Raw genomic sequence first — 11,608 nt, forward strand, 5'->3', positions numbered from 1 at the left:
ACTTGCATTTGGGCTTTATTCAATAGCTAGTTTGGGGTAAGCAAAGATTTTACATCATAGAAATAGGACTAGAATTGTTCTCTAGGAAAATGAATCATAAATCTGGCTGTAGAGGGAAGATTGGGGATAGGGAATCCAGCTAGTGAATATTTAGAGAATAAACACATGGTAAGAGGGAGGGCTTGAATTATGATTGCATTTTTGAAAACAAAGAGAAGGAAACAAATTAGAGATGTATTCTGGAAGTGGAATCAATTACCAAGTAACTAATGGTGGGGGAAGAGGGGCTAAAATGATTCCAAGCTTCAGAACTGAAGTGATGCTAGTTCCATTAATGGAAACTGAGAGCACAGAAGGAGGGGGAAGAGAATGTTTCAGGGAGAATATGATGAGTTAATTAGCTACACATTTGCAATATAAGTAGAGATAATAGACTACTTATAAAATTAGATATGTGGGTCGGAGGAAATAAAACCTTTGCAATTGCCTGACATTTGTGTGCTGCTTTTCTGGTTTTTGACGATAATAGACTGAAATGAAAGGTGAATTATGATTACAAACCTATCCTCCCAAGTTTACTGTGAATTAAGTACAATATTGTTCTAATCTAATCATACAATACCCTCATCAGTGTAGCCTCTTTTCCCACTAATATGTTTTCCCTCACCTGGCTCTCTAACTCAGCAGTCTCAATTAGATCCTCAGCAAATAGAGAATCTCTGTCTCTTCCCTTTACCCCTGTGTGACAGCTGGAAAAGGTGATTGGTTCTGAACCCAGATAACTTCTGTGTCTTTCTCTTTCTAAATTCCCATAATTAATCTTTTGCAGGCTGACAATAATTCTACTGTCTTCATTTCCCAGACACAAACTCATATGGCTTTGCACCACTTCAGATAACTTATTGCTAAGTTAAAAAGGAATGGAGGTATTCCTTCAGGCTTCCCTAGTTTCACCGTGTGCTGTCAGGTCAACATTCTCAACACAACTAAGCAGGGACAGATGGTGCCCGTTCCCTCAGTGACAGAATCATCCAGCAATGTCAAAGGCATTTACATTCTTGAGAGAGAGAGATGTTTTATGACTACAAGTTTCCCACCATGTGTATTCCACAATACAGAAATGAAAGTCTAAAAACAATTCATGTCCAGTTATGTTAAACTTTAATTACATGAATCATTTAGAAATAAACTCAATTACATTGCTTTATTATTAAGTTTCCAAGGACCCTTTCTAGAAGGACATTAGTGTGCTTGAGTTGAAAGTAGCTCTACTAATGATCACGCAAAATTCAAAATTGGACACAGCGTTCTATAATGAATCTTAGGTATTTTAAACCACTCTATTAAAACCGAAAAAGAAAAATGAAATGTTGTTCAGGAAAATGTTCACTAATTTGGATAACATAAACTATATCTTATATTTCCTTAATCAGTTTTCTTATCCTTTATATTATATATTACTGCATTCAATTTATGTTTATTGTTCATATAAACGTGGTCTTAAATCATCTGCTTAAGTAACATGTAAGTTTAATAATAAAGACATTGTAAATTTTCCCATCCTATCCATTTCCTTTTCTTCTTTAAGGATACCTAATATTAATTTTTTTTTTTTTTTTTTTTTTTTTTTTGTGCTAGGCGGGCCTCTCACTGTTGTGGCCTCTCCCGTTGCGGAGCACAGGCTCCGGACGCGCAGGCTCAGCGGCCATGGCTCACGGGCCCAGCCACTCCGCGGCATGTGGGATCCTCCCAGACCAGGGCATGAACCCGTGTCCCCTGCATCGGCAGGCGGACTCTCAACCACTGCGCCACCAGGGAAGCCCCCTAGTATTAATTTTTAAAATATAATTTGAAACTCTTGAAGAATCTGGTGACCTGAATTTCAGTCCCAATTCTGGCACTATTTGCAAAATCTTTGCCAACTTGCTTGTTTTCTCTGAATCTCAGATTCCTCCTATATAGAGGGCAAAAGTTATTAAGCTAAGCTGTCTCCATTTTTGAAATACTATTGCTAAAAAAAAAAAAAGAAATTCTGTTGTATGATATGATCAGATGAAAATAGTAAACAGATAATGTTATAATAAAATAAAGTTTAGTGATTATATATAAAATTTTTATTTTTCCTCATTAAAGTCATATATTTTTTGGTTTACAAAAATAAAGTAAAAAAAACTGTAAAGTTGAAAATGAGAATATTTTAATCTTGAAAATACCAGACATCTCCATATATTCTATATTTTGGCTGGGATGTTGATTAGAATTGCTCTGAATCTATAGATCAGTTTTTAAAAATAGTTTTATTGAGATAGATTGTACATATCATACCATTTGCCCAGTTGAAGTGTCAATTCAGTATGTTCAGAGTTAAACTACCATCACCATAATATATTTTAGAACTTTTCAACACCTCACAAAGAAACTTGACACCCTTTAGTGTCAAGTTGACACCCTTTAGTGTCAAATTGACACCCAACCTCCCAATCCCCAACTCTGTGTAACCACTAATCTGTCTTCTATAAATTTTCCTATTGACATTTCATATAAATGGAATAATATAATAGATGGTCCTTTATTATCAGTTTCTTTGGCTTAGCATATTTTCAAGGTTCATCTGTGTTGTAGAATGTATCAGTACTTCTTTTTTTATTGCTAAAAGATTTGGCTTTAAGGATACACAACACTTTATTCATTCATCAGTTGGTAGACATTGGGTTGCTTCCACTTTTTAGTTGTTATGAATAATGCTGTTATGAACATCATGTACGAGTTTTGTGTGGACATATATTTTTATTTCTCTTGGGTATATACCTAAGAGGGGAATTGCTGGGTCATTTGATAACTCTATGTTTAACCTTTTGAGGAACCACCAAATTCTTTTCCAAAGCAACTGCTTCATTTTACAGTCCTGTCAGTGTTTGAGGGTTCCAGTTTTTCCACATCTTCATCAACACTTGTTATTTTCCATTTTTTGGTTATAGCTATTCTAGTGGTTGTGAAACTATATCTCATTGTGGTTTTGATTTGCATTTACTTGATGGCTAATGATGTTGAACACGTTTTCATGTGTTTATGGACCTTTTGAATATTTTCTTTGGAGAAATATCTGTTCAAATCCTTTAACCCATTTTTTAATAGGTTTATTTTTTTGTTTGTTTTTTAGTTATAATAGTTCTTTATATATTCCAGATACAAGCCCCTTATCACATAAATGATTTGAAATAATTTTCTCCCATTCTTTGGGTTGTCTTTTCACTTTATTCATGGTGTTTTTTAAAACACAAATTAAAAAAAAACTTTGATGATGTCCAATTTATCTTTCTGTTATTGTTGTTGCTTGTCCTTTTTGTTTCATATCTAAGAAAGAGTTGCATAACCCAAGGTCACAAACATGCACACCTATGTTATTATAAGTTTCATAGTTTTAGATCTTACATTTAGGTCTTTGATACATTTTGAGTAAATATGTGTATATGGTATGATGTTTGGATCAAACTTCATTTTTTGAGGGGATATACAGTTGTCCCAGCACCATTTATTGAAAAGAGTATTTTTTCTCCATTAAATTGCTTTGAAACACTTGCTGAAAATCAGATGATCATAAGTATAAAGGTTTATTTCTGGACTCTCAATTTTATTCCATTTATCAGTAAGTCAGTCCTTATGCTAGTATCACACAGTCTTGATTACTTTAGCTTTGTAGTATGTTTTAAAATTGGGAAGTATGCATTCTCCAATTTTGAACTTTTTCACAGTTGTTTTGACTATTCTGGTGCCTTCAGTTTTAGACCATAGGGATTTTAGAATTAACTTGTCAATTTCTGCAAAAAAGTAAGTTGGTATTTTTATAAGGATTGCATTGAATATGTAGACTGTTTGGGGGAGTATTGCCATCTTAACAATATTGTCTTCTGATCCATGATAATAGAATGTCTTTTCATTTATTTAAGTCTTCTTTAATTTCCTTCAACCATGTTTTGTACTTTTCAGAGTATAATTTTCACTCCTTTTGTTAAATTTATTTTAAAATATTTTATTCTCTTTGATGTGTGTAGTTGATATGTGTGTGATTGAAATTGTTTTCTTAGCTTCAGGAATGTTCATTGACAATATGTAGAAATGCAATTAATTTTTGTATTAGGTCTTGTATTCTGCAATTTTATTGAGCCTGTTTATTAGCTCTAATAGTTGTCTGTGTGTGTGAGTATGTGTGTGTGTGTGTGTGTGTGTGTGTGTGTGTGTGTGTGTATTCATTAGGATTCTCTATCTACAAGATTATATTATCTGCAAGTAGAGATAGTTTCACTTCTTTCTTTTCAATTTGGATGACTTCTTTTTCTTGCCTAGTTGCCCTGGCTAGCACCTCAAGCATAATATTGAATAGAAGTTGTGACATCAGCCATCCTTGTCTTGTTCCTGATGTTAAGGGTAAGAATTCAGTCTTTCACTATTAAATATGATATTAGCTGTGGGTGTTTTTTTCTTTGTAGCTGCTCTTTCTTAAGTTGAGGAAATTTCCTTCTATTCTTATGTTGTTTAGTGTTTTTGTCATGAAAGGGTGTTGAATTTTGTCAAGTGCAATTTTGCATCTATTGAGATAAGTGTGGGTTTTTGTCCTTTATTCTATTCATATAGAATATTATATTAATTGATTTTTGGATATAGAAACAGCCTTGCATTTCCTAGATAAATTTCATTATATGTATTGCTTTATTTTTATTTGCCAGTATTTGTTGAGAGTTTTTAAATCTATATTCATAAGAGATATTGGTCTGTAATTTTCATTTCTTGTGATGTCTTTGTCTGGTTTTGTTATCAAGATAATGCTGACCACATTAAATGAGTTACGAGGTGTTCTCTCCTCTTTTATGTTTTTGGGAAGTTAGTGAAGAACTGGTAAAATTCTTTAAATGTTTAGTAGAATTAACTGGTGAAGGCATTTGGGCCTGGAGTTTTCTTTGTATATAGTTTTAAAATTACTGATTCAATCTCTTATTATAAACTATTCAGATTTTCTATTTCTTCTTGAGTCACTTTTTATAATTTTTATCTTTTAAGAAATTTTTCCCATTTCACGTAAATTATTTAATTTGTTGTCATATAGTTGCCTTTAGTATTCCCTTATAAAACTTTATTTCTGTAAAATCAGTAGTAATGTCTCTTTTTTAGTTCTCAATTTTAATAATTTGAGTTTTCTTTCTTTATTTTCTAATCAATCTAGCTAGAGTTTTCTCAATTTTATTGATCTTTTCAGAGAACTAAGTTTGGGGTTTATTGATTTTCTCCATTGTTTTTATATTTTCTACTTCATTAATTTCCACTCTAATTCTTATCGTTTCCTTTCTTCTGCTCTTGATTCAAAGTTCTTCTTTTCCCACTGTCTTAACATGGAAGATTACATTGTTGCTTTGAGATCTTTCTTCTTTTTTGATGTTGGTGTTTGCACTACAGATTTCCCTCTGAGCACCTCTTAAGTTAAACCTCACGAGTGTTCATTTACATTCATCTCAAAGTATTTTCTAATTGTCCTTATCATTTATTCTTTGATCTCCTTGTTATTTGGTACTATGTTGTTTAATTTGCATATGTGTGTAAATATGTATAGATGAGTTTTGAGGGAATTGATGTCTTAATATTGAGCTTTCCAATCCATTAAAATGGTAACTCTCTCCATTTATTTATGTCTTCTTTGATTTCTTCCATCAGTGTTTTGTAGTTTTCAAAGGACATATCTTATGTATATTTTGTAAGATTTATATAAAAGTATTTTGTATTTTTGAATCTATTATAAATTGTATTTTTATTTCAATTATTTATTGCTAGTATATAAACTTGTGATTGATTCTTGGCTATTTCGCCTATATCCTGCAACTTTGCTAAATCTACTTAGCCATTATAGTAGCTTTTTAATAGATTCTTGGCATGTTTTATGTAGACAATTATGTCATCTGAAAAAAGAGACTTTTCCTTCTTCCTTTCCATTTTGGGTGCCCTTTCTTACTTTTCTTATTGCACTGGCTAAGACCTCCAGTACAATTTTGAATAAAAGTTGTGAAAGTGTATATTTTTGCTTTTGTTCTGTGTCTTAGGGGGAAAATGCTTATTCTCTCACTAAGTATAATGTTGGTTATACATTTTTTTCTAGATATTTTTATCACATTGATGATGTTTCTTTCCATTCCTGTTTGTGGGAGTTTATATCATGGGCAAATGTTGCATTTTTGAGAGACTTTTTCTACATCTATTGAGATGATTATATGATTTTCATCTTTAGTGTATAGATATGGTGAATTTTGTTGATTGATTTTTAAAAAAATTATTTCATTTATTTATTTAATTTGGCTGCATTGGGTCTTTGTTGCTGTGTGTAGGCTTTCTCTACTTGTGGTGAGCAGGGACTACTCTTCTTTGCGGTGAGTGGGCTTCTCATTGCAATGGCTTCTCTTGTTGAGGAGCATGAGCTCTAGGCACATGCCTAGAGCTTCAGTAGTTGTGGCATGTGGGCTCAATACTTGTGGCTCGTGGGCTCTAGAGTGCAGGCTTTGTAGTTGTGGTGCACAGGCTTAGTTGCTCCACAGCATGTGGGATCTTCCCGGACCAGGGGTCGAACCTATGTCCCCTGCACTGGGAGGCAGATTCTTAACCACTGTGCCACCAGGTAAGTCCCTTGTTGATTGATTTTTGAACCAGTCTTGCATTTTTGAGATAATGCTTCACTTGGTCATGATATATTATCTCCTTTATATATTGTTGGATTAGATTTGCTATTATTTTTGAAGTTTTTGTGTCTATATTTATAAAAGAAAGTTACCTGTAGTTTTCTTGTAATGTTGTTTTCACTTGGGATGTCAGGGGGATGTTAACTTCACAGAATGAGTTTCAATTTTCTGGAAGAATTTGTGTGGAATTGGTGTAGTCTCTTTTTAAAATTTTTTGTTGGAATTCAACAGTGAAGTCATCTAATGCTAAAGTTTTCTTTGTGGTGAGATTTTTAAACTACGAGTTCATTTCATTTTATTTATATATATATATATATATATATATATATATATATATATATAGCTAATTAGGTTAGCATTTCTTCTTCAATTATTTTTAATTGTTTGTTATAAAGGGATTTATCCAATTCATTTAGATTCTCAATTTTATTGACTTAAAATTTTCATTATCCACATAATCCTTTTAATAACCTAGAATCTACAGAGATGCTCCTTCTCGTATTCCTAGTATTGGTGATTTATGTCTTTTTTTTTCATGACAGTCTAACTAGAAGTTAATCATTTTGATAGATCTTATCAAAGAATTATCTTTGGGGGTCATTGGGAAGCATGCTTTAGGTATTGGAGAGAAAAGAGAATGGCCTTGCTGCAAATTTGCATAATTTCATGGTTAGGATATTAATGATATATGAGGGGAATGCCCTGAAAGAGAAGCTTCTGCTCATATTTTATATATCTGTAGTCAATTATTTTAGCTTTTAATATGGAGGAAAAATACATCACTTTATAATCAAAAGGTAAGGAGAGTTCTATCTTCTTTTAAAAACAGTAACAACACCATCATAATGTACTCTCTTTCAGAAGACGATTTGCTGAAAACAGCAATGAAACAAACCACCTAAGGCCTTCTGTAAATCTAACTGCAAATAATAGCTCCAAGAGGGAAATGTTGATTGTGTTATTTCAGACTCCTCAGAATCAAATGTGTTCCTCGTGTTCAGGGAACCATAGTCTCTAGATAACTGTCTATTCTCCAAAATTATTATCATACAAAGTACTTGCCATACTGCAGGTTAGGAAACATAACCATAATTTAATATAGGAAAATTTACAATTGAACTATAACAATAGAAGAAATATTGCAATCATACTTGTAAAACACATGCAAATTAAGTATTTTTAAAGGAGGATGAATAGAGTCCCTTTCCTCTCAGGATAGTATAGAATCTGCAGCATCTTCTTTGCTCATTCCCTCATTAAAGGAGATATCTTTTCTGACTTGTCTAGGTTGGTTATTTGACCTGGTGAGCAAGCAGGCATAGAACCAGCCTCTCCAGAGCAGTCCTGCGGGCAGGGAGTTTATATTAAAAGTTGAGAATATAAAAAGTTGAGAACAGCAAAAGTGACCATTTCTAAGTATCTGACAGGCTTCTCATCCCAATCAGATGGTATCTGTGCATCCTCTGGGGCTCTGAAGCTTGTTGCTGCACTGGAAGTCTCCTACTCTGTCCCCAGCTCTGGGAAGCTGCTCCTTCAGAGATGAATTCTTGTGTTCTTTGCCTGTACCTTTCGCTCTTGGCATCTTTCCTTCAGTCACTATCCACCTTGTGACAGCCTTGCACGAGGATAGATATGGACACAGAAAACATACTCATTACATATTTGTGAACTGACCAGTGTGCAAGGAGGTTTCTTTAAAAGGGAATCACAGAGTGCTGTAGAGATTGCAGATGAGGCTGGATAAACCAGTCTTTCCTTTCCTTTGTCCTTTGTACATTTTCATATGGTTGCAAAACTTCCTGTAGGAGAAGGCCTCCTTTGGATTTCTGTAAGTGATCTGCTTTCTCTGGGAGAATAACACGTCATGTGCCTATTAAAGAAAACTGCTAAACATTTACAAATGAGACACCAGAATTAGCACAAAACCAAGACACCCCCTGTAAGAGATCAGCTAGGCAGATGGAGTGAAGTGCTCTGCATCGGCTCCCGGGCTTGTCAGTCATGGCCTGACCACTTCTACTGCCTAGGCCTTACTCACAAATGGACGGTGGGAACATCATACTCTAGCATTTTGTCATCACAATCCCTGTGCACTTCTGTTGTGTTGAAAATGAGAAGTCAAATGCAAACCTGACCTTTACCGCAGGAAAATCCCCTACGTGAGAATCCTGGCTACTCTCATCAAGAGAAGTAGCCACAGAGAATGAGGAACAGCTTGTGTTGTGACCTTGGGCAAGTCCTTTGGCTCCTCTGGACCTCAGTTTTCTTTTCCATTGAGTAAATGAGTCTCATATGGTACCTTATTTTTAGACTTTTATTATGAAAATTTTTAAACGCACAGAAAAATCGAAAAAATTGGTGCAGTGGACATCCATATACATACCATCTGGATTCAGCAACTGCTAACATTTTGCCATATTGCCTCATGATTGCATGTACATCTATCTGAACTTTTGCCGAGTCATTTTAAAGTGAATTATAGGTGTCAGGACATTTCATGCTTAAATATTTCAGCTTGTATATTCAGAAATTAAGGACATATTCCTCCATCACTATAAACCAATCATAGAATGACTCTGAGTTCTAGAGTCCCAAGCTCTGGGAGCCTTGGACTTGGTTTTCACCAGAGATACATGAAAGAACAGATAGGAACAGAGACAGATATACCATGAAGCGCATGCAGCTACAGCTTCGGGTTTTCTCACTTGTACAGGCTTCTTTTAAAACCATTTACATTAAATTTGCCAAGGAAAACTATTTTAGCTGTAACTGCTTAAGACCATTACTTATTTTCAATCTGGCTTTTCCTCCCTTACAATCTCTTCCCCTTCCCCCTAAACACGCACACACATTCTCTCTCTCTCTCTCTCTCTCTCTCTCTCTCTCTCTCTCTCTCTCTCTCTCTCTCTCTCTTTCATATCAGGTAGGCTTGGAATGTCTGTGAACATTTGGGGGATTCCACTTTAAAACCTGGATAATTAATCTTTCTTGCAATCATTGCTGTGCAAAGTGAAGTTACTGCCAGCTCTCCAGAGGTACGAATGAATTCTAGGACTACTGTTACTATTCATGGGTAGAAGTAACATGAACTACAGTAAGTATATGTGGAAAGGAGGACAAATATGGGACACAATGAATGGAGTCACAGTTAATCTGGGAAAAGGCATCCAATCAGAATATGTGTAAATCAGGAAGCTGAGGATTTGAATCTCATCAAAATGCAAGTTCTCTCTTGTCAGAAATAAGAGTTAAATATGCAATATATGCACTATATATTGGAATTGTACAAAATAGAATTTATCAGAAAACCTGTTGCTGTGTTACACTGTGAATACTTCTGGGTGAGAAGTTGCATGTTTTATGCATCTAAACATCATCTCATATCTTAAGAGAATCTCACTCATCTTTGCCTAAGGAAGTCTGGCAGAGTCAGGTTTAGTATGATGCAAAATTGTGACCAGTACTGTGAAAGGACAAACATAATACACAAATGAAGTAAATATGGCAAAATGTTAACAATTGTCAAATTCAGGAGGTGGGTACATGGATGATTATTGTACTCTTATTTGGTATTTGAAAGTTTTCATAATGAAAAGAAAAGAAATCACCCTATAAAATCCACTCAATTTACAGGAGAGGAAATTGGCACAAACCTATCAGGAAATGGATGTGTGTGATAGAAGAGGAAGTTGATTATACAGCTCAATACTGTGGAGCATCAATTTAAAAATGTATTTTGGTTTCACTTATCATGTGTGACAATTTCAGTGTAATTTTATATATTTTTCAAATTGTTAATCAGATCAACGTTCAGATATAACTGCAATGAAGTATGTTGGTGGAAGCCAAAAAAAAAAAAAGTGAAAGACAGGAGACTGGCAGAAGCTTCAAAATGTCAAAACCCCCCTTAGCATATCATAATGAAATATAAAAGCTTTGATGTCAAAATCAATAAAAATTTTTCTAAGATATCAATAAAAATGATTTTTCAGTCATGCAAAAGCAAGTCTAAATTATCTTTTATTCTCTCTGGACATTGCAAAATTATTATCATATGGAGGAACAGAGTATGCAGCCAGAAACTTCAGGTGTATAGAGTTGTGTCAGGTAGTTAATTAATAAAATATATTATTTTTGGATTTTTCATTTGTGCACTATTTGTTAACTTTTGAACTTTGTTTTGACTTTTTTCTCATTTAAAATAATACACCTAGTTTTTGTACCTAATTTTGAGTTTATAATTTGTAATCTTAAAGAGGGCTGTAAAATCTATATGCTGCAGGGCCTAGGATTGGTCTGAATTCAGCATCACTCTGAATTTTACAGTGTTCAAATAGAAAAATTGTGTTTTCTATTCTTCTCAACCTGATTTTTCTGGTAGCAAACTGCAATGTTAAAACTGGTGGAATATTAGAAATTCAGACATTTTAATATGTTGGTGAGGATATTGAAGCCCAGAAAGATGGCAACTTGTCCCAACTCAGATATGTATGTAGTGACAACACAATGGTTAAGATTGAGGTCTCCTGACCCTTGGCCCCTCTTCTCCTCATGCTGTGTTGCGCTCATTAGTTAAAGAAACATGTTATAAAATATGATGCTCAAGACATGACATTGTCCACCAGAAAGACAAGATCCAGCCTCATCCAGCAGAACACAGGCACCAGTCCCCTCCACCAGGAAGCCTACATAACCCACTGAACCAACCTTAGCCACTGGAGGCAGACTCCAAAAACAACGGGAACTACGAACCTGCAGCCTGCAAAAAGGGCACCCCAAACACAGTAAGTTAAGCAAAATGAGAAGACAGAGAAACACACAGCAGTTGAAGAAGGAAGGTAAAAACCCACCAGACCAAACAAATGAAGAGGAAATAGGCAGTCTACCTGAAA

Source organism: Physeter macrocephalus, chromosome 2, assembly GCF_002837175.3.
Source record: "Physeter macrocephalus isolate SW-GA chromosome 2, ASM283717v5, whole genome shotgun sequence".
NCBI lineage: Eukaryota > Metazoa > Chordata > Mammalia > Artiodactyla > Physeteridae > Physeter > Physeter macrocephalus.